At 36.2% G+C, this 22686-nt stretch overlaps 1 pseudogene; it reads left to right on the plus strand.

Moving 5' to 3' along the window:
• Positions 1–10721: 10721 nt before the first annotated feature.
• On the plus strand, positions 10722–11805 carry LOC143381924 (L-lactate dehydrogenase A chain pseudogene; annotated as a pseudogene).
• The last annotated feature ends 10881 nt before the right edge of the window (positions 11806–22686 follow it).

The raw sequence follows: 22686 nt of genomic DNA on the forward strand, positions 1-22686 counted from the left end.
TTCTTTATAAATGTCTTCCAAATATATACACTTTTTTAAAGAGCTATGCAAAGGTCTGTCTAATTAGACATTCTGAAAGTAAAAGTAGTAAAAATAAAATGAGCAGGTATAAAACCCAATTAAAGTTTTTTGAGATTAAAAAATACCAGTAAGCTTAGTCAATCTTTATTGGGCATAGTTGAGAAATTGAAGTTACCCATAATGCCACACAGGGAGAGTAATGAGATTGAAACAAAAAAGAACAAAACGTAATATTTGGGATGATTGTACAAATATATTGTAGAATGTCCAGATTAAGAGCCTATAAAAAATGGTGAGAAGATGGTATTCAGAATCTGATTGTGTAGTGAAAAATAACATTTACACTTCATAGTCTGCTTATATCAAGCTCCTGATAGAATAAGAGAAAGCAGGCACAGTGTTGAACTTTCTTGAATAATATCTCACTCCAGAAAAATGTTAGCGTAAGCTTATGACCAATAAAGAAATCAAATAATAAATTTTATCCATTAAAATATTCTTTACACAAATAATTGTCTATGTTTTCTACTCTCTCATTTTATGAGACCAATGTAAAAATACATTATGTGTCCCTTTTATATGGGACACAGTGACAGAAGTATAGTGGTTGCTGGGAAGAGTAAAATGCACAATATGATAATAGAATTTAGGGTGATGAAAATGTTCTAATATTGATTCTGGAGCATATTTTGCTGTTTTTCCATAAAATAGGTATAACCACTTCCTGAATGGTGGTGTAAGGAGTATGACAGAGTGTATCTGTATCCAAGTAAACCATAAGTGATAAAAGAATTATGAAGAAGAGTAAACATGCAATGATTTATACTCCCTAGAAACATCCTAAAGGTATAGTAAAAATGGCAGAAAACATCAAATAAAACCTGCTAAATATCAGTATGATCTGTGATAGTGTGAGATTCCACAATGATGGACTAGTGTTTCCCAAAAGATAGATTTCTTTTATAACCAGTCTCCCACTTTAGGGCAATTCCACTCAGGAGGAATAAGAAATTCTATTGGCCTGCCCCTCCAATTTTATCTTGCAAATACTATAAACAAGACAAGTATGGCTGAAATGGTGGGGATTTCCTTTTCCATCCAGTCCCCATTTGCAGGGCAAAACTCTACTGAAGATATGGCAGATGAAAAATACTGGGCCTTGATCACATTGTCCAAGCTCATTCATAGAGTCCAGGTTGCATGCCAAGGAAGATAAGCAGAAAACCAAGGGCTTCCGCCACAACTTTGGAAGATACACATTGCTGTCCTTCACCTCAGAAACAAAAACAGAATCTTGGAAACTGGAGAAAACTGACTGATTATGTACAAAGAACTTTAATGAGTTTAACAGCTGACATGTCATTAAAAACAATGGAGGACAGAAGGCGGTGGGATGACATATTCAAAGTGCTGGGGAATAAAAAGCAAGATTTGTCAACTAAAAATTCTATATCAAGAGAAACAAACCTCAAAAAAGAAGGTTAAATCAAGACATTTCAAATAAACGCAGATATTTCCTGCTAGCATACTCACCCTACAATAGATACTTTAAAAAAGTTCTTTAGATTGAAGGCAAGTTACACCAGACAGTTATATAGAGAGAGCACTAGTAAGAATAATTACATATATGAGCAAGAATGCATATTTCTGTCTTCTCTGCCCTTAAATGAATTAAAATGGCATAAAATGATGTAATTTTGTACAATGCATATAATTATATACTATTGGAGGTGTAAGTCTTAGAGAATATATTTGAAAATATACCTGCATAAAGGATGTTGGTGGAATTAAGCTTTGTTGAACTAAGATTATACCAGATAGGAATTCATGACCATAGGAAGAAAGCCAGAAAAGGACATTTTAAGAAGGAAAAAAAATCCCTGATGAACAAGTCAGCATCTCTATGCAAAAATCGTCAAGAAAAGACTAGTAAATGATCCTTTTAATGTGGCATTGAAGTTTTTTACTTAAATCCTATGTTGCAATAGGATTTATCCTTGAGGTAGAAGCATATTTCAATAGATGAAATCAATAAATGTGATATGTCATGTGTTAGTTTTCTATCACTAACAAGACTTGGGTTTCAGTATATGATCAGTCAACTCCACTCCTTTGGGCTTGAAGCAAGGCAGAAAATTGTGGCAGAAGAAAGTTACCTCAGGGCAGTCAAGTGGGGGGGGGGGCAAGAAAAGACATAGTCCCACAAGGCACTCAACTAAGGACCTATTCCCTTTAACTAGATCCTACTTCCTAACTTCCATTACCTTCCAATACTCCACTCAGCTATTATCCATCAATGAATCGATAGGTGATTAGAGCCTTCATGATCTGATCACTTACAAAAAATATCCCATCTTTCAGCAAACGAGAGTTAAGAGACAGACTACAGAATGGGAGAAAATCTTTGCCACCTGTTCTTCAGATAGGGCATTAATATTCAGGACATACAAATAACTTAATAAATTTAACACCAAATAACCCAACCAATAAGTGGGCAAAGGAACTGAAGTCACTTCTCAAAAGAAGAAATATTAAAGGTCAACAATTAGATATAAAAATGTTCATCTTTAGCAATTAGAGAAATGCAAATTAAAACTACACTGAAATTTCATCTCACACCAGCCAGAATGGCAATCTTTAAGAATACAAGTATCAATAAATGTTGGCAAGAATATGGTAGAAAAGGTAAACTCATACATTGCTGGTGGGACAGCAAATTGGCACAACCACTCTGGAGAGCAGTATGGAGAATTTCTCTAGGAATAAAACCATCATTTGGCTGTATACTGAGGAGTGGGATAGCTGGGTCAAAGGATTTAAAATTGGCTTACTGTAGACCTATGCCAGAGCCCAGGATCACCCCCACACACACACACTGATCTGCCAACCCACACAGGAGCCCAGGCCTAGTCCATCTCCATCTTGGGACACTGAAGCCATCATCATAGCCCTCCCCCACATAGTAGCCTCTACTTTAGGACAATAGACAGGGCCTTAAGGCAGCTGCATCTCCTAAGAGGCATCCCAAAGCTTTTTTAAGGCCCACCATTTCACTCCAATCTCTAAAAGCGGTCAAATCCATCTTGGGACACCAGCTGGGGATGGGAAGCCCAACACCAAGGTGAGGTAAAGGTAATCTGCAGGGACACTACAAGATTATAGGTACAAACTATAATACCTCAGATCCACTCTGCAAGAAAGGAATACACATAGACAACATGAAAAAAAAAGTGGGTAAGACAGTACCCCAAATAAACCAAGATACTACAATAATAAAATTCATTGATAGCACAGTTGATGAAATGTCTGGAGTTCAGAATGTACACATTTAAATGATCTGCAAATTAAATAATGACATAAGGGCAAATACAGGTAGCAAAAGATTACTTCAAGAGAGATTCTGGGGGGAAAAAAATCAGAAATCCTTGAAACAAAGGAAACAATAAAACAAATAAAAAACTCAATAGAAATCATCCCCAACAGACTAGATCATTTGGAAGACAGAACATCAGATAATGAAGATAAAATACACAATCTTGAAAATAAAGTTGACCACAAAGTAAAGATTGTGAGAAACCATTAACAGAATATCCAAGAATTATGGGATAGCATCAAAAGATCAAATATAATATTTATTGGGATAGAGGAGGGCACAATCTCTTCAATGAGAAATATCAGAAAATTTCCCAAACATGAAGAATGAATTTGAAAATCAAATACAAGAGGCTTACAGGACACCAAATATACAAAATTATAACAGATCTACACCAAAGCACATTATAATGAAAATGCCTAGCATACAGAATAAGGATAGAATTCTAAAAGCCACAAGAGAGAAGAATCAGATCACATATAGGGGGAGACCAATTCATATATCAGCAGATTTTTCAACCCAAACTCTCAAGGCCAGGAAAAAAAAAATGAATGCCAACCAAGAATCTTATATCCAGCAAAATTAAGCTTCAAATTTGATGACAAAATAAAAACCTTTCATGATAAACAAAAGTTAAAAGAGTTTACAGTGAGAAAGCAAAATATTCCAGGAGGAGGAAAGGAAAAAAAATGAAAATCAGCAAAGGAGGAACAACACTAAGGGAAAGGCTAATCAAAGGAGAAACCAAGTTAAAATCCAAAAATAAACCAAAATCCCTGGAAATACAAATTAGATTTCAGTAATAACCCTGAATGTGAATGGTTTAACCTCATCAATTAAAAGACACAGACTGACAGAATGTATTAAAGAAAAAAGACCCAACAATATGCTGCCTTCAAGAGACTCCTCTCACAGGAAAAAACATCCGCAGACTGAAGGTAAAAGTGGGAAAAAACATACCACTCCCACAAACTGCGTAAACAAGCAGGGGTTTCCATCCTTAGATAAAGTAGACTTCAAATCAAAGCTAGTGAAAAGGGATAGAGAAGGACATTTCATACTGCTTAAGGGATTCATACATCAAACATAACAATCATAAATATCTACGTCCCAAACAATGGGGCATCTATGTATATCAAATAAACCCTTCTCAATTACAAATCAAATAGACCACAACTCAATAATACTGGCGACTTTAATAGGCCTTCCAAACAAAAACTAAACAAACAGTACACCTAAATAAAACAATCCATAATTTAGACTTATATAGAATATTCCATCCATCAACAAGCAGAATCACTTTCTTGTTAGCAGCACATAGATCCTTCTCCACAATAGATCACATGTAATGCCAAAAAGCAAGTCTTAGCAAATACAAAAAAAAACAGATATTATCCTGCATTCTATCTGACCATAATGGAATGAAATTAGAAATCCACAATAAAATAAAAAAATAGAAGCTATTCCAACACCTGGAGACTATCCATTGTCATTCAATAGTGTATTATTTAAGCAACAGCAGGGAAGAGAAAAAAAATTCTTAGAGGTAAATGAGAACTCTGGTACAACGTATCAAAATCTCTAGGACACTATGAAGGCAATGCTAAGAGGAAAGTTCATTGCATTAAGCTTATTCATTAAAAGAATAAAAAGTCAACAAGTAAATGACCTGACATTACATCTCCAAGCCCTAGAAAAATAACAAACCAACATCAACAGTAGTAGAAGACAGGAAATAATTAAAATTAGGGTGGAAATAAAGGAAATTCAAACAAAAAAAAATAATTCAAAAAATTGACAAAACAAAAAACTGGTTTTATTAGAAAAATAAAATTACTAAATTTGTGCTCAAATTACTAAAATTTGTGATGCAAAATGAAATATCACAACAGACACTATTGAAATACAGAAGACAATTATAAATTATTTTTAAAATTTATACTCCAGTAAGGTAGAAAACCTCAAAGACACTCAAATTTCTAGAGGCATACAGTCGATCCAAACAGTCAAGAGGACATACACAATTAAAACAGATCAATTTCAAGCAATGAAATAGAAGGTCCCATCAAAAGTTTACCAACCAAGAAAAACCCAAGACCAGATGGAGTCCTAGCCGAGTTCTACAAGACCTACAAAGAAGAATTAATACCAATACTCCCCAAATTACTTCATGAAATAGGAAAGGAGGGAATCCTTTCAAACTCATTCTATGAAGCTAGTATCATCCTGATAAAAACCAGGCAGAGACACATCAAAGAAAGAAAATTTCAAACCAATATCCCTGATAAATATAGATGCAAAATTTTCAATAAAATTCTGAAAAATTACATACAAAAACTTATTAAAAAATAGTGTACCATGATCAAGTGGGGTTCATTCCAGGGATGCAAGTTTGACTCAACATATGGAAATCAATGTCATCCATCACATCAATAGACTTAAAGGTAAAATCATATGATTATATTAATTGATGCAGAGAAAGCTTTTGACAAAATACAGCATCCTTTCATGTTCTAAACACTAGAAAAACTAGAGATAGTAGGAATATACCTCAACATTGTAAAAGCTAAACCCAAGGCCAACATCATTCTAATTGGAGATAAATTGAAAGCATTTCCTCCAAAAACTGAAACAAGACAGGGATGCCTTCTTTTACCACTTCTATTCAACATAGTCCTTGAAACTCTAGCCAGAGCAATTAGACAAAAGAAATTAAAGGGATACAAATAGGAAAAGAACTCAAATCACTATCACTATTTACTGATAAAATGATTCTATATTTAAAGAAAACTTTCACCAGGAAACTTCCAGAATTAATAAATGAATTCAGCAAAGTAGGAGGATATAAAATCAATACACATAAATCCAATGCATTTCTATACATTAGTGATGAATCCTCTGAAAGAGAAATTAGGAAAACTATCCCATTCACAATAGCCTCAAAATAAAATACTTGGGATTCAATCTAACAAAAGTGGTGAAAGACCTCTGCAATGAAAACTACATAACACTGAAGAAACAAACTGAAGAAGACCTTAGAAGATAGAAAAATCTCCCATGCTCTTGGATAGGCAAAGTAAATATTGTCAAAATGGCCATACTACCCCAAGTGCAATACAGATTCAATGCGATTCAAATTAAAATCCCAGGTCATTCCTTATAGAAAAAGCAGTCATGAAATTCATTTGAAAAAATAAGAGACCCAGAATAGCCAATGCAATCCTTAGTAAGAAGAGTGAAGCAGGAGGCATCACAATACTAGACCTTAAATTATCCTACAAAGCTATGATAACAAAAATGGCATGGTATTGGCGCCAAAATAGAAATGTAGAGCAATGGTACAGAATAGAAGACACAGGGACAAACCCATATAAATTCAGTTATCTCAGACAAAGGTGACAAAAACGTACACTGCAGAAAAGATAGCCTCTTCAAAAAATGGTGCTGGGAAAACTGGAAATCCATGTGCAGCAAAATGAAACTAAACTCCTCTCACCATGCACTAAACTCAACTCAAAGTGGATTAAGGACCTAGGAATTAGACCAGAGATCCTGTGCCTAATAGTGGAAGAAGTAAGCCCAAATCTTCATCACGTCATGTTAGGTCGAGACTTCCTTACCAAGACTCCTAATGTAAGAAATAAAGTCAAGAATCAATAAATGGGTTGGATTCAAACTAAAAAGCTTCTTCTCAGCAAAAGAAGCAATATATGAGGTAAAGAGAGCCTACATTTTGGAAGCAAATTTTTGCCACAGGCACTTCAGATAGAGCACTAATCTCTAGGGTATATAAAGAACTCAAAAAACTAAGCACCAAATAGCCCAATCAATAAATGGGCCAAGGACCTGAACAGACACTTCTCAAAAGAGGATTTACAATCGATCAACAAATGTATGAAAAAATGTTCAACATCTCTAGCAATTAGAGAAATGCAAATCAAAACTACTCTAAGATTTCATCTTATGTCAGTCAGAATGACAATTATCAAGAATACAAACAAAAATAAGTTGTTGGTGAGAATGTGGTGGAAAAGGTTCACTCATATATTGCTGGTGAGACTGCAAATTGGTGCAATCAATCTGGAAAGCAGTATGGAGGTTCTTTAGAAAACTTGGAATGGAATCATCACTTGACACAGCTATCCCACTCCTCTGTTTTTACCCAAAGAACTTAAAATCAGCATACTGTAGTAACACAGCCATGTCAATATTCATAGCAGCTCAATTCACAATAGCTCAACTATGGAAGCAACCTAGAGTGGCCTTCAATAGATAAATGGATAAAGAAACTGTGGTATATATACACAATGAAATGTTACCATTAAGAGAATAAAGTTAGGACATTGGCAGGTAAATGGATGGAGTTGGAGAATATCATGCTAAGCAAAGTAAGCCAATTCCAAAAAACTAAAGGCCAAATGTTCTCTGATAAGTGGAGGCTGATGCGTAATCGGTGTGAGCATGGGAAAAATGGAGGAACTTTGACATGGCTCAGGGGAGGAAGGTTATGGGGGCAGGAAAGCTGGTGGCATGAGATGGACATCATTACCCTACATACATGTATGATTGCATATATGGTGTGACGCCATATCATGTACAACCAAAGAAATTAAAAGTTGTTCTGTAATTGTGTACAATGAATCAAAATGCACTTTGCGGTCATATATAACTAATTAGAATGAATGGATAAATAAATAAAATCAGCATATTACAGTGATACAGTCACATCAAGGTTTATAGCAGCACAATTCACAATAGCTAATCTATGGAGCCAACATAGGTACCCTATGTTGAGTAGAAGGAAGGGAGCAGGGGATGGGGAGAGAGGAAGTCCTGGGGACTGAATTAGAGCAAGAAATATTCCATGCTTTTATAATTATATCAAAGTGGATTTTACTATCATGCATTGCTAAAAGAACCCATTAAGAAAGAAAAAACATGAACCCTAACAAACATTGCTGCCTTGAGGACCAAGGTTCCAACAGAGCCAGCAGACCATGGACTGAGACCTCTGACATAATGAACCAAAATCTTTCTTCTTTTAAGTTTGCATCTGTTTATTTTGTCACAGTGATAGAAAGCTAACTCATTTTCAGGACAAAACTAAATTATGTACAGGAGGAATGTACTGTAACAAAATGAAGACCATACATCATAAGCCCACAAGCTAACAATACACTAGATAGTTAGAAGTTTTCTTCCTCAAATTAGGAACAAGACAAGGATGCTCACTATTGTTACTCTGTTCAATATAGTTCTGGAATTTCTAGACAAGGAAGTAAAGGCATCCAAATGGTAAATAATGAAGTTGAAGCATCTATTTCCAGATGACATGATTTATATACACAAATGTGTGTATGTATGCATATACTATAGATTGTACACACACACCCTAAAGGCATAACCAAAATACTGTTAAAACCAATAAGTAAAACTTCACTAGAGTTGCCAAATACAAAATCAACATACAAAAATCTGAAGTTTCTGTAGACTAAGAATGAATTTTCTAAAAAAGAAACCAAGAAAATAATCCATTTATAGTAGCTACAATAAATACTTAGGAATAAACTTGGACAAGGAGGTGAAAGAGTCATAGACTAAAAACATTAATGAAAAAAATGAATAACATGTAACAAGGAAGAAAGATATTCCATGTTTATGAACTAGAGGTAGTAACATTGCTAAACTGTTCATATTTCCCAACACAGCCTTCAGATTTGATAAAATTCTGATTGAATTCAATAACATTTTTTATAGACATAGGAAAAATCCTAAAGTTTATATGGAACCACAAAAGACTCCATAAAGCCAAAGAAATCTTCAACGAAAAGACCCAAGTTAGAGGCATCACACTACCTGATAGCAAAATCTATAGCAAAGCTACAGTAATGAAAACCGCATACCATTGGTCAGCACAACACAGGTATAAACATAAAATGGAAAAGAAAAGAAAGTAAAAAGAAATAATAAACCCACACATTTGCAGGTAATTCACTTTTTGACAAAGATGCTATGAAGACACAATGGAGAAAAAGTTCAAGAATGTTAGGAAAAATGGATATCCACATGTAAAAGAAAGAAATTAGACCCTTATACTATGAACAAAATAAACTCCTATGGATTAAAGGTTTAAATGGAAGACACAATTCTTTAGTAGGAGAAAACATAGGGCAAAAGCTCTAGCACATACAAACATATGAACAAGATTGCATCAAAAGCTTCTGAACAACAAAAGAAATGATCCTCAGAGTTGAAGAGTCAACCTATAGAATTGGAGCAAACACTTGTGAACTGTACATCTGTAAACGGGCAATATCCAAAATATATCAGGAATTTCAACAGCTCAAGAATGAGAGAATAACCTGCTTTTAAAAAAATGGTCAAAGGACCTGAACATTTCTCAAAAAAACAAAACAAAAAAAACCCATATCAGAGGTACATGAAAAAATTTTCCACATCACTAATTGGTAAGGTTTAGATATGAGGTGTCACTCAAAAGGTGCTCTGAATGCAGGAATATTCAGAACTGAAGATTGTTAGATCATGAAATCTGTTCCTTAGTCCTTCCCAGTTAGAATGTACCAACTGGGTGGTAACTGTTGGCAGGTGGGCCTGACTGCAGGTTGTCACTGGGTGTGTTCCCTGGGTTTGTCTTCTTTGTGGCCCCCTTTTTCTGTCTCAGCTTCCCGACCCCACCATGAGCTGAGCAACTTTTCTTTGCTAGAACCTTCCTCAATATGTGCTGCCTCCCCTTGAATCCACAGTCAACCGTCTATGGACTGAGACTTCTGAAACCATGAGCCCCAAATAAATGATGCTCCCTACTCTAAGTTGTCCTTGTTGTATATTTGGTCAGTGATTCATAAGCTAACTCAAACGGAAATTGATTCCAAGTAGGGTCATGGTTGTAAGGTCCCCTCACACCTGTCAGCACTGTTATTTTCAACAAGATGTAAGTGTTGGTGATGATTCGAAGAAAAAGGAATAGCTGTAGATGGGAATGTAAATTAGAGCAACCATTAGGAAAACAGTATGGAGCTTCCTCATAAAATGGAATTGCCTCCTGGCTCAGTGGCACACACCTGTAATCCCAGCAGTACAGGAGGCTGAGGCAGGAGGATCGAAAGTTCAAAGTCAGCCTCAGCAAAGAGAGGCACTAAGAAACTCAGTGAGACCCTATCTCTAAATAAAGTACAAAATAGGGCTGGGGATATGGCTTAGTGGTCAGTCGAGGGCCCCACTCAATCCCTGGTACCAAAAAAAAAAAAAGAAAGAAATTGATATGCACCCCCATACTAGTCAACATGCTCTTGGTTCCAAGTCCAATATGGTGACTTTCAAGGATGAGCTTGATTCAGCATCTTCTAAAGGAAGAACAAATGCCCAAGAATAAGATTACAATTGTTGGGACTGGTGCTGTTGGCTTGGCCTGTGCCATTAGCTTCTTTATTTTTGTTCTCCTTAGTTATACATGACAGTAGAATCTATTTTGATATATTTATACAAGCAAGGAATGTATCTTATTATAATTAGAATCCCAGTATTATAAATGTACACAATGTTGAGATTTTATTGTGGTGCATTCATTATATGTACAGCCATTAGATTCTTAATGAAGGACTTAGTAAATAAACTTTCTTTTGAAGTCATGGAAAACAAATTGAAGGGAGAGATGACAAATCTTCAATGTCTGCTGACTTTTTCTTAGACTGCCAAAAGTCAGCAAAGACTATCAAGTGACTACAAATTTCAAGCTAGTTATTATCACAACTGGGCGTGTCTGCAAAGGAAGAAAGCAGTCTGAATTTGGTTCATCATAATATGAACATCTTTAAATTCATTATTCCTGATGTTGTAAAACAGTCAAAACTATAAGTTGTTTATTATTTCCAATTCAGTGGATATCTAGCCCTACATATTTGAAAAGTAAATGTCATTATCCAAAATCCAGGTTATTAGAAGTGATTATAATCTGGATTCAACCCAGTTCCTGATGAACTGAAGAAAAACGGGGAGTTCATCCATTATACTGTCATGGGTGGGTCCTTGGGGAGTATGCATACTCTAGTGTGCTTGTATGGAGTGAAGTTAATGTTACTGGCATTACCCTGAAAATTCTGCACCTGGATTTAGGTGCTGATGCAGCTTAAGAACAGCAGAAAGAGGTTCATCAACAGATGACTTAACAGGTGTTTAACAGGTGATCAAACTGCAAAGCTATACATCCTGGGCCATTGGGCTATCTTTGAAAGATCTGGTAGAAACTATAATACAGAATCTGAGGCATATGCATCCAATTTCCACCATGATTAAGGATTTCTAACGAAAGAATCATTGTTGTCTTCCTTAGCGTTCCTTGCATCTTGGAACAAAATGAAATCTCTTCACATTATCTATGTGAAGATGACTGACTCCTGAGGAAGAAGCCCATTTAAAGAGTACAGATGCACCTTGGGAGATCCAAAAGAGCTGAAATTTTTAAAATCTAATGTCATACCACTTCACGGGGCGACAACAGGATGTTAGTTGGAGGTTGTGCGTGATATCCTTTTGATGTGATCTGTGATTAAAGCAATAATATTAATATGGCCTGGGAGAAACATCAATTTCCTAAAGTTAGAAATAGGAATGGTTCATAAAACTCTGAGGCTGTGTCCTGATGCTGGAGAGTACTTGTGTACTCCTAGAGTGGTTAATGTAAAATAGTTCTGCCATCTCTGAGGCACCACTGCCTATGTTGCATATGCTCCAGCTGCCCTTCAAACCAGATGTGTGTTTACTCTGCTATATAAGTTCTGGTTCCTTTACCAAAGACACTTAGCCAAACATTTACCACCCCTGCCATCAATCATCCTGGGATCCAATATACAAATCCAATATTGTATATCTTGTGCATAGCTGTTTATATTGTATTTTGTGTTACATATACATATACATGGGCACACATATACATATATACATGTGTGTACATATACATATATAATCAGTAGTATGCATTTCCATATGAAGAAAAAAAGATCTACATGTAAACAATGCAACCAACTCTGTGAGTACTATACCAACTAAAACTCCGAATTAACATTAAGAAGAAAAAAAAAAAAGTCAACATAGAACAACCACATGGTCCAGCAATTCCCCTACTGATTACATATCCAAAGGATAGCAAATAATTACATTGAAGAGATACTAGCATTTCCATGTTTACTGTATTATTATTCACAAGATTTGTGATATGAAATCAGTGTATGTATCTGTCAAAAGAATGAATGGATAAAGAAAATGTGGTATACACACACAATGGAAATCCTGTCACTCGGGACAATGTGGGTGAAGTTGGAGAACATTAAATGAAATTAGGCACAGAGAGATAACACCACATGATCTCATAGAATTTAAATAAACAATAGAGTGGTGGTGGCTAGGGGCTAGGTGGGCAGTGTGGAGATTGGGGGATGTTGGTCAAAGGATACTATTGGGGCTTAGAACATGATACCCTCAAGTATGGAGTTTTGGTGTGTTGAATACTTCCTGAAGCTTGAAAAGCCTCAGATGCAAGTTTCTTACTTTATCTGTCCCTCCTTTCCTCCTCCCATCTTTTTCTCCTTGAAGGGAATTGTAACAACCAACACTCCTCTTCCCCAAGATAAGCCATAAAAACCAAAACCCCTGTCCCATGCAGTACACCAGGAAACTTAGGAAGGTAATTTTCATCCCTTCTCCCCTGAATACCTTCATACTAAATGGCTCCTGTCCATACCTAGGAGGAAGGAATACAACACAGAGGATCCAAATTTACCATTAGATCAAAACCTGTTTGTCCATTGACATGTCTACAGGGCTGTCCATTCCTCATGGAACCTAAACGTAATGACAACTTTCCTTGGGTCTTTGTGTTGCCACTGTAAGGTTCCTGTGTCATGTAAAACTTTGATTAAATAAATTTGTGATCTTTTCCTGGTAACCTATATTTGTTATAGATATGCCAGCCTTGACCTTATCATAGAGGAGGAAAAATATCACACCCTTTTGTTCCTATAATGCAGAATTTCACTTTGGAAGAATAAGTTCAAGAGATCTATCCTGCAACATAGTGAACACAGTTAATAACAACATACTGTGCACTTAAAAATTGCTAAAACTAAATTTTAAGTGTTCACAAAATTGGTAACTATGAGGTATAGCATGTTTAATTTAGCCATTCCACAGCGTCTACATATATCAGAACATCTTATTGTATACCAAAAATGTATGTGATTTTTGCCAATTTAAAAATGTATGCAGATGAATAAAAAAATAAACAGTGTGAAGACCAAAAGAAATAAAGAATTAGAATGACACAGTATTTATTCAAAAGAAATGGGTTTTGAGTTAAGTTCTTACTATGTTGCCAGGATAACCTCAAACTTCTGGGCTGAAGTGATCCTCCTGTCTCAGCCTCCCAATTTATAAAAAGAATTTCAACATGAAACAGTACTACATAATTTTGCATATATGTATATGTATAAGCAGTAGGAATATAAAAATAAAGCCAGGAAAGATGCCCAACCCTTGGGTAGTGATTAAGGAAGGTTATGCATTGTTTAACTACCACTTAACTAACTCATATCAATGTCATTATGCTATCTTTTTTGGTTGAAACTTATCTGATAAATCTTTATCCATTAATTTTCAAATATTCTATATTGTTTTGAAAATTGTATACCTCGTGGTAATAGATTTTATGATAAATATAAATGAATCTGATATTTTATATATATATATATATATATTACATGAATCTGATCAGCTCTATTAGATAAAAAGCCAAAGGCCCCCTGTACACCAGACCTTTTCAGCTGGGTGGTCCCAACTACATGGATTCTCTTGTAGCTATTTCGGAAGTCTGCCAGGGACCAAAATGAGATTTGATTGATTGTTTCCTCAGGTCAGAGAGTACTTTCTCCAGATGCTTTTCATCCCTAGGTTATAATTAGGGAGTGGAATCACAAAATTCCCACCACATAAAGGTAAATAGCATTAGAGAAGTCCATTAAAGTCCCAACTATGACAGCACACTACAGTGACACAGCCACTTCAATGTTTATAGCTGCACAATTCACAATAGTTAAACTGTGGAACCAACCTAGATGCCTTTCAGTAGATGGATAAAGAAACTGTGGTATATATGTACACAATGGAATGTTACTCAGCATTAAAAGAGAATAAACTTATGGCATTTTCAGGTAAATGGATGGAGTTGGAGAATATCATGCTAAGCAAAGAAAGCCAATACCCAAAAACCAAAGGCAGAATGTTCTCTCTGATATGTGGATGCTGATCCATAATGTCAGGGGTGGGGGTGGGGTGGGGTGGGATGGAGGAATAGAAGCCAAGGAGTGAGGATAGGAAAGATGGTGGAATGAGATGAACATCATTACCCTAGGTGCATGTATGACTGCACATGTGGTGTGACTCTACATCATGTACAACAAGAAAAATGAAAAGTTGTGCTCCATTTGTGCACAATGAATTGAAAAGCTTTTTGCTTTCAGTATAACTGATTAGAATAAAATATAAATTAAAAAGGAATTCCAACTATGTATCTAATCATAATATGTAATTTGATACAGATCAAATCATGTTCTTATACAAACTGTACATATCTTTATACAGTGGAAAAACGATATAGATCTAACCTGAAATTATCTGATATTTACCATTCAGCACACGTAATATAGCTCTAAGACTGGCTTGATTATGAACTGAGTTTACATCTAATCACAGTTGATAAAGTGCATATATATACACACACACATACATATGACCTTACATATTATTATTCTACGACACCCTTATCTCACTCTGAGATAACTTACTTCCCAAGAAAAGTGGGCATCAGGTTAATCACATGACTAGGGTGTAGTAGACAAATGTAAGCCCATGATGATCTATTTTCAAATCTCAATCCCAAATCCCACCAGGATGCAAAATACCCCCTTTGGCACCACAACTGATGGCTCAGCAGTTCATATGCTTTCTCTTTATTCCTGGGCTTCACAGTCCTCTCAGTTTATAATTCCTCTGCAATACCTAACTCTGATTCATTCCTCAAGCCCAACAATCGGAAGAACCTGGATCTTATAGTGAGAATCAGATGCAATCAACTCTAATTTGCAATAGTTCTTTTTTTTTTTTTAATATATACTTCCTAAAGAGCCAATACCAGGCAGAAGAGAATAAATTTTATCTAGCATTGCTAAATATTAGTCATACCATCATATTATGAGGTATTATCAAGTTGAAGGTGATGTAGAATAGTATGACCAATGTGATTCTGCAACCTGTACACTTGGAAAAACGAGAAATCATACCCCATTTGATTCAAATGTATGATATATCAAGATCATTGTATTGTCATGAGCAACTAATAAAAAAATAAAATACAGTTTCTAGAAATAGTCTTCATGTGTGCAGTCCTGGTTCCATTTACTAGCCAAGTTAAGTTGCCCTTAGTAAAATGGGATAATTTTAAGCACTCAATTCCAAGGATTTTTGTAAGGATTAAATAATGCAAATGAAATATCTTGTACATAGGAAATGCTTAACAGATATTAACTACCATTGGTTAATATATGAAGAGATGGAGGCTAAGAAAGTTTAAAGTTATTCAATCCTCCCTAAGCTACTACGCTAATAAATGATAAAGACCAAAGTGAAAAACAGGCCAATGTAACACATATACCTTTTGGGGAGTTCTCAGACCTCTAGATTTTGTACTCATACCAGTAGGTGAAAAGCATACACACTACTGATATTTACTATACATTTTGTCTACAATACTATATAATGTCCATTATAAATAACAAAGTTAAATGGAGGCTGTAAATTATAAGTTATACTAAAACTTTCCTTGCTCTAAACTTTTCTAAAAAGTCTCTCTGTGGGTATTTGTTTTAACTCTAGTTTGTGACCTAATATATAACATAATACCTTGTCTAACTGATGTTCAATAAATATTTAAAAAAAGAGTATGAGGTATTATGTTAAAAAAAATTAGTGGTTGCTATAACAATGACATCTTTGAATGCAAATATGCTCAGAAGTGATGTCCTTGGATTGATTTTTAATAGATCTGCTAGCTTTCAGTTGCTAAAGGTCAAGCTTCAATCATCTTCCTTAGCGCATTAGTTAAAAGAGAGAGTTTGTTACATAGAATGAACAGCTGGTATCCCAAAAGGGACATTAACAGAGAGAAGGTTCTCAAAGGTGTTCATGTCCTATTCAAAACTATTTACTTAATTCTCCTATCTGTAATCCTACAGAAAATAAATGTCATTGCTGTCTCTTTAAAACCCTAGACCTACTAGAGAATTTAAGCTTGTTTAATAACCATGGCTCTCATTTTTTTTTTTTGATGGAATAAACTATAGGTGTAGATCTTCAACCTGGAGATGATTGCCTGTGGACTGGGTGGGAGCTTGAGTTTTATTTCCTTCTCCACCAGATGAGAGGATATAAAAGCAGTCACCTGTCAACCCACTCCAGCAATGAAATTCAGCAGCCTATTGTCCCAATCACTGCTCTCAATCACTCTAAACGGCCTCCAGAGACAATCATTATTATAGGACATGTTCCTAAGAGTAGATAAATGGAACTCCACCTGCCAGCCTGCATAGGGAAAGATGGACATTCTTGGCCAAAAATATGAAAGGGCCTGGAGCTTTATTGACATTTACATCAAAAATAGTTAGCAATGAAAGCAGCTGTTGTGGCGTGCTTTCACCACGACGTGTTTGGAATATGCTGTGAATTGAAATACAGACCTCCTGACAAGCAATTTACCTTCTGTCAGTCTCCATGTGCTTGCAGCATTACTGGTACTTGCTGTGATAGGCCACTTAAAGCTGCACATGTGTACAGTTTGGATGAAAGATTAACTACAATTTGAGGCAGGAAGCAACGAATTGTGGAGTGTCATTCATAATGGCCTACATTGTCATCTGCAGGGTGACACCATAGCAAGAAGGTGCCTCTGTTGTGACTGCCTTATGGAATCAGATATCATTCATTCTAATGAAGATCTGACTACAATTCTAATAAGCAGAGTGCAAGGCAGCTCAGGACTGGAAGCATTAATCTGCCTTGTTTGTTGACATTACAGTAATGGCTAAAATGCCATTATGCAAGAAATTCTTTCCGAAGCCATTCAATGGGGGCAATTGTAATACCATGTATAACAGCCTGGAACAAAGATGTGCCAGGAGTTAATTTCTGTATTTATTCTTCTTAGTTGATGCAGTACATTGAGTTTTTCCCTTTTAAAAAATTTCAGGAGATGAAATATAATGTCTCCTAAGTAAAATATTGATTGCTTTGTGTGAGTAACATCTAGAAGTCCAGTCTCTTCAAAGCAAAATTCTTTGTGTACCAAGTTTTGATGACAGTGATACAGCTCTTATTTGAATGATGATTAAATACTCACCAGTTCTTTCCCTGAAACTTGCTCTAAACCATGCTATCTGCTATTCTCGAAACAATTCAGTCACATCTACTTATTCACATAGAGGATAAATAACTGATGTAGTTTTCTCCTCCACTGGCTAAGGAGTTCGTCATTTTCAATCTGATAAGCTGCTTAATAGTGTAAGGTCAATGGGCAACTGCCAAAGCCAGTATTTCTAAAGAAATGAAGCTCCTACGAGTCATTACACATTTTGAAAAGAAAACACAGAGTTTCATTTTCCTTCCTACATTTGAGAAGCCATTCTCTGGATCTTTTTTTTTTTTAACTAATGTTTGATTCTTTGGGTTCTTAGGGGGTAGTAGCTAATGAGGAAGTAATTCACACTGGTTTAGCTTTTCAACCCTCAGGGAGAAAGAAGGAAGTCAGTAAAACAATGTCTCAAACATCCAGTGCATTGGTTTTTATGATCCTGTATCCAAATTCTTGCAGTTGGTCATCAACCTTGAGCCATGCAACTTCCGGGCCTATAATTTTTACCCACTTTACCACTAGAATCACAGACTATTTAATTCTGCTTTTGCTTCAGATAGAAATGTGATCTAAAGTCCTTTGTAAGTGTGGGAATCTAGGCGTTCAACCTTCTCAGGCCGAATTTCTCTGTGAATCAAAAATACCAGCAAAGCAAGTTTTTCTACATTCTACTTTGTTGAAATAAAACAAACCAAAGAGACCCCGAAATGGTTATTGTCACTGATCTCTGATAGATGCTGCAAGAATTAACCAAACCTACTTTGGATGGATATTCCCCTAATAACAATTCCAAACAGGTTCCTACAAGTATAAATATATGCTATGTATTTCAGAGACGTAAATTCATGGAATCATTTGTTGTGATTGGCTCTTGAGTGTTTGGCAGCTCATGCTGGCTCAGCATGGAAAATTGATATGAGGTGAGTTCTAACAGGCCCCTGTGTATCCAAGCAGAAGCAATACTGAGGATGACTTTTCATTTTCAGGGAAGCTACTTTGATTTGATCTTTTCACATCTTCCATTCAAAAGATAGCTGAAGGAAATCACTGCAGTTAGACAGCTATAGGCAGATGTGGGCTTAAAGGCAGTCACATAAATTAGCATACTCCTGGATCCTTTCTTCCCACCCCACCCCTAGATGGGCAGCAACCTCCAACATTTCCATTGAGTGACTTACTTCTGCCTCTCTGTTACCTGAGGCTAGTCCTAATTTCTGCTCCAATTGCTGCTGCAACAATTTACTACAAACTTAGTGGTTTGAAACAACACCAATGTATTATGGGTCAGAAGTACAAAATATGTCTTATGGGCCCAAAACCGAAATATCAACAGCATCACATTCCTTCTGGGGGCCCTAGTACAAATCTGTTCCATGCCTTTTCCAGCTTCTTGCAGCCACTTGCATTCCGTGGCTTGTGGTCCCTTCCTTTATCTTCAAAACCAGCAATCCAACACTGATCTCTGACTCTCACCTCTGCCTCCCTCTTTGCCTTACAAGAAACTACTGTGATTATATTTGGTCTGCCTGGATAACTCCTCTTGCCCTAGTCTTTACTTAATTATATCTGCAAAGTCCCCTTTTCCAGCAGCAAAGTAACGGGAACTGGGAATTAGGACTTAAACATCCTTGAGGGGCCTTTATTTCGCCGGACACATGTACTTTATCAACATCTCTTTTCTGTGTTCATTAGTCTTCTTCCTTTACAACCTTTAGAGATAGCCAGGGCAGACAGGGCTATCATTCCTACATGGTAAGGATGAAACTAATGCTTGGAAATGTCTGTGACTCACCCAGCACCACCCTGATTTAGACAAATCCTATGCCAGGAGGTTGAAATAGTTGTAATATCACTTTCTGTTTATATGCTCACTTTTATGCCTGGACAAGGAGTACTAATCAGCTATCACAAAGGCACACAGAAGGGACTTGGCCCTGTTGGCTGACACATCTCAGCTCAAGTTCTTTCTTGTGCCACCTCAGCCTGAGTCTTTGCTTTTTTTGTCCTCTGTAGCTGGGCCTACCAGAGACCAAATCTTTGACTTTCTTTCTTAAACCTATCTGTCCTTCCTCTTATTCCTGTTCTCCCCAAAGGGTCTATGCTCTTAAGTAATCCATTGGTGGATCAATATGTATCCTAAAAACAATGATTATTTACAGGGTATTATATTAGGCTGAGTTTTTGTGGGGCTAAAGGGAAAAATACAGCCATTACATTACAATTCAGTAGCACCGTGGTGGAACATGGACTTAAATCTCAAAAAATTCTTTTCTAATCAGGTGACTTGGCCAGATTATTGGGGTTTCTCTGAACTTCAATGCCCTTACCTTCAAAAAGGTGATAAAACTGGGGACAGTGGCATGAACCCATAGTCTCAGCACTTGAGAGGCTGAAAATGGCAGGATCATTTGAGCCCAAGAGTTCAAGACCAGCCTTGGCAACATAACATAGCCCTGTCCCAAAATAATAACTAGTTTAAAAGATGATAATCTTGTGCAATTGTCAATGATTAACAAGGAGGACAATATGATATTACCATGCTGGCCTGTGGAGTGTTTGGTACCTCCCCTTTTTTCTTTTTGCCCTAAAAGAAACAAAGGACAGCTCAATTGTGGGAAAACCTGAACTCTCATGAAACATGGCAGGTGCAGAGGTTTTTCTAAGTGAGTACCTTCTCCATCTCATCCCTAGGTGTAGACTCCAGATTGCAGGAAATTCTAGTCATAGTCATGTCATAGATATGTGATAAAAATGATAAGGGAATACCTATCTCTTTTTTTAACACAGGAGAATCATGAAGACGTGACAAATAGTAAGTTAAAAGCCTTTGTCCTGATGTCTTACATTCCACCTCAGACTGACTCACTTATTTGCGATTTCTTGAGCTTTTATCTTGTGCCACTTGCTTGTACCTAGTGATTTCCTGTTAATTAAACTCAGTTGTCCTCAAAGATATCATAGACAAAGAGCAACAAATGAATAAAATGACTGCTGTGATAAACATACAGTAAGATGTTTTGGAGGCAAAGTGGAAGAGTGTCCATTCCAGTCCTTAAGGTCAGGGAACCAGAGAGATCCTCATGGAAAGGGAATATCTAGTATGAAAACTGAATAACCAGTAGAAATTACCTGAGTAAGGAGAGAGGAAAACTAGGGAATCCCAGACAAAGCAGAGCTTGTGTGGCTACAGCAATTGCTAAAACTTCAGGAAAGGTGCTATCCCTCTGTGTCCTCCATCTCAATGGCTCTTTTGAATAACAAAGTGGAAGTCTCCCCCACTTACCCCCACCGAAAAGCTTCCTTCATACCACACACTCCAAAGGAAGAGGACCCCGTTTTTCTTTCAGAGAATATTTCCTAAATATTTTCTAACTAATCTAGAAATAAGTGTCCCCTCAAAAGCATTGACCATATATTCACACCTCTATGCCATATGTTGGGGGAAAACAGTCTCATGCTTCCGACCCTACCAGAGTAATGTCAACTTTATTCAATAAAGGCTAGAAAACATGCATTGAAAAAATGCAATGGATAACCCATCATAGGGCTACCTGAAGTTATGTAAAAACACTCCAGCTCTTCTTACCTTTGGGTCCCAGATTTAGAAATGCAAGGTATATTCTAGTTGGGAGAGTGAGTGGCTATACATCACTGAGAAGCACTTTTTGGGGACCAGCCAAAGAAGTGTCCCTTCCCTGTCACCACCTAGATTTCTTCTATAGCAGTTCCTTTATCTCCCATCCTTGATAACCATCATTCTACACTCTGCTTCTACAAGTTGGACTTTTTAAGATTTTGCATGTAAATGAGATGATGTAATATTTGTTTTTCTGTTGTCTGGCTTTCATTTAGTGGAGTGTCTCCAGACTCATCCATGCTGTCCCAAATGGTATAATCCCCTTTTTATGGCTGACTAATATTGCATTAGGTATATATACCAGGAATTAGATGCTGTAAATGATCCAATTTAACCCCCAAGGAAGTTTAATCCCCTCAAACAGATAAAAACAGAGTGAGAAATCCCCAGGTAATGATATATACTGGGAATTTTGAACCTTTCATCTGCTGCAGGATCAAAGGCTGAAGAGTTGGAGGTTTTCTGCTTAACTTTGAGTAGTTCTGTAGTCTCTCTGTTGAGCATGAGAGCCAACAAAAGGGAACAAGAGGTCTCCCCAGTGCAGCAGAGCCATAGCAATTGGAAGCATGGGGAATTCCAGGAGAAGGTGACATACAGTTTGGATATACAAATTTGCTCCTTAACAAGAATTGGATTTAACAGCCAATGGACAGAGGATAAAACCACTGCAAGCCTAGCTAATCAATTACTTATTGGTAAAGATCTCTATAGCTATCTTCAGTATAATTGAAAAGGTGGGAAAACACACACACACACACACACAATAACCTTAACCAAAGAGAAGGGGTTAAAGTAAAACTACAAAACAAAGTGAATACAAAGACTCAAAAGAAGAGAGATTTCATAGTGATTTACTACAATCCTTAGGAAAAAACAAACAAAATCCTTCAAAACTATTTGAAAGCTTAGTAGGATACAAATTTATATATATATATATATATATATATATATATATATATATATATATATATATATATATATATATTTAGCTTTTACAATATGGAAGCAGGAACTCATACATACTAAAGAAAGAGAAGAGTTTGAGAAGAAAAGAGAATGAAATTAAAATGATATAAGTAAAATGACTGCTGTGATAAACAGTCAGAAATTCCATAAGTTTAATAAAAGACAAAACTGAACAAACACAGAGGAAGATCTAATTGACACTCTTACATCTAATCA

This window comes from Callospermophilus lateralis, chromosome 16 (genome assembly GCF_048772815.1).
Source record: "Callospermophilus lateralis isolate mCalLat2 chromosome 16, mCalLat2.hap1, whole genome shotgun sequence".
Classification (NCBI taxonomy): Eukaryota; Metazoa; Chordata; class Mammalia; order Rodentia; family Sciuridae; genus Callospermophilus; species Callospermophilus lateralis.